This window comes from Babylonia areolata, chromosome 27 (assembly GCF_041734735.1).
Source record: "Babylonia areolata isolate BAREFJ2019XMU chromosome 27, ASM4173473v1, whole genome shotgun sequence".
Lineage (NCBI taxonomy): Eukaryota > Metazoa > Mollusca > Gastropoda > Neogastropoda > Buccinidae > Babylonia > Babylonia areolata.
Window position 1 is genome coordinate 13,803,864 of NC_134902.1, and position 2,500 is coordinate 13,806,363.

Consider the following 2,500-nt stretch of genomic DNA (forward strand, 5'->3'; position numbering starts at 1 on the left):
TAATGTTGATAGACGTTGGATCAGACAGACAGATTTATCCTTCAAGATTTCTGAATGAATGCGGCGCTCTCTGTGGTAGCGTTAATCCAAAATGGGTGCGGTGGTGGTGGTGCTGGTGGTGGTGGTGGTAGGGAGGGGCGTGATGGACGTATATTATATTTGGGGAGTGGTACGCGCATGTGCATGTGTGTGTGTGTGTGTGTGTGTGTGTGTGTGTGCGCGCGCGTGTGTGTACGTGTGTATGTTTGTGTAAAAATTGTGTCTGATAAGCGCATGGGTGTTTGAGAAAGAAAGAGGATTAGAAAGGTGAGAGACACAAACAGTTCTTAATTTTTATCATTAAATGTTTCTCTCTCCCTCTCTCTCTCTGTCTCTCTCTCTGTCTCTCTCTCATAAAGATACAATAGAGGAAACAAGAGAAATAAAGCAAAATCGACATACAAACAAACAAACAAAGAAAATGCAGCTCATTTCTTCACGTTATTTTGTTCAAACTGATCACCCGGCCAGTGAAAGTGCTTCAAACAGGAGGGTCAGCGAATTGCTGAAAATGGAAATGAAGAACAGAACCTCCAATCTTGTCAGTACAGAGCGACGGACTTCGGACGGCGGGGCAAATATTGACCATGTTCGAAAACCCTTTTTTGTTGCCGTGGGTTCATTTACGTGCGCTAAGTGCATGCTGCACACGGGACCTCGTTTATCGTCTCATCCGAATGACTAGCGTCCAGACCACCACTAGTGGAGCGGGAGAAAATATCGGAGGCTGAGCTGTGATTCGAACCAGCGCGCTCAGATTCTCTCGCTTTCCAAGGCGGACGCGTTACCTCTAGGCCGTCACTCCACAATCAGCACAGAGCAAAATTAGTATTATCATTTTCTAAAATCTGAGGTCAGATGTGTAACTGTACAAGTAAAAGTGTAATGTGTGTGTGTGTGTGTGTGTGCCTTATTTCTAACGCATTCTTTGCTGTAAGACTCGTCTTGCATTTCCTTATCTATTTTCTGACAAGTCTTTCTCTCTCTGTGTGTGAAGAAACAGCATCAGGGGGAGAAAATATCGGCGGCTGAGCTGTGATTCGAACCAGCGCGCTCAGATTCTCTCGCTTTCCAAGGCGGACGCGTTACCTCTAGGCCATCACTCCACATTTTCAATATTGTAATTTAACTTAACCCGAGCAAGGGTAGCATGATCACCAAAACAGAAAGAATGCAAATAAAGAACTGCGACTAACATTGTGGCCTGCTAATTCAGTCAGTGAGGTGATAGCCCATCACTGAAGAGCGTACATAACATTGTGTGTGTGTGTGTGTGTGTGTGTGTGTGTGCGCGCGCCTAGTGTTGACTTAAGATTTTGCGCCTTTTAAATATTAGTAGTAGTGGTAGTAGTAGTAGTATGTATTTATCTTTTTTAAATATCTTATTTTATTTTATTTTTTATTTTTTGTTATTTTTTACTTTATTTATTTTATTTTATCTTTTTCTTTTTTTTTCTTTTTTTTTTCTTTTTTGTATTTTGTTTTGTTTTTTTGTGTGGTTTTTTTTCTCAAGGCCTGACTTCGCGCGTTGCGTTACGCTGCTGGTCAGGCATCTGCTTGGCAGATGTGGTGTAGCGTATATGGATTTGACCGAACGCAGTGACGCCTCCTTGAGCTACTGATACTGATACTGATACTAACACTAAAAGTCAAGGAGTTCAACTGTACTTGTTTCACCCATGTATGTAGTCATGGCGTGGGTGTTTACCATTTCAATTTGTTCTGATTTGTGTAGGTGGGGGGCGGATGGGGGGGCGGGGGGGGGGGGAACTTTCAGAAAAGAGTACTGGACATGACGACGCGACTGCTCTATAAAGCTCTTTTCATCACCATCATCATCATCATCATCAACATCGTCGACAACTTCTCCTCCTCCTCCTCCTTCTTCTTCTTCTTCTGTCTGTGTCCTCCTCCTCCTCCTCCTCCTCCTCCTCCTTCTTCTTCTTCTTCTGTCTGTGTCCTCCTCCTCCTCCTCCTCCTCCTCCTTCTTCTTCTGTCTGTGTCCTCCTCCTCCTCCTCCTCCTCCTTCTTCTTCTTCTTCTTCTTCTGTCTGTGTCCTCCTCCTCCTCCTCCTCCTCCTCCTCCTTCTTCTTCTGTCTGTGTCCTCCTCCTCCTCCTCCTTCTTCTTCTGTCTGTGTCCTCCTCCTCCTCCTCCTCCTTCTTCTGTCTGTGTCCTCCTCCTCCTCCTCCTCCTCGTCCTTCTTCTTCTTCTTCTTCTTCTTCTCCTCCTCCTCCTCCACCTCCTCCTACTTCTTCTTCTTTTCGTTTTGATTTTTTTTTTTACAGTAAACATGGCGAAGTGTACTTGCACACTATAACTTTGCCCTTTAAATTCTGAATGAATGCGACGCACTCTCTATGGTTGTGTTAGTGGAGGAGGATGGAGAAGGTGGTGGTGGTGGCGATGAAGGTATCATTTTTGGGGGGTGGGAGAGGGGGGGGGGCGGCTAGGGGGGGGGGA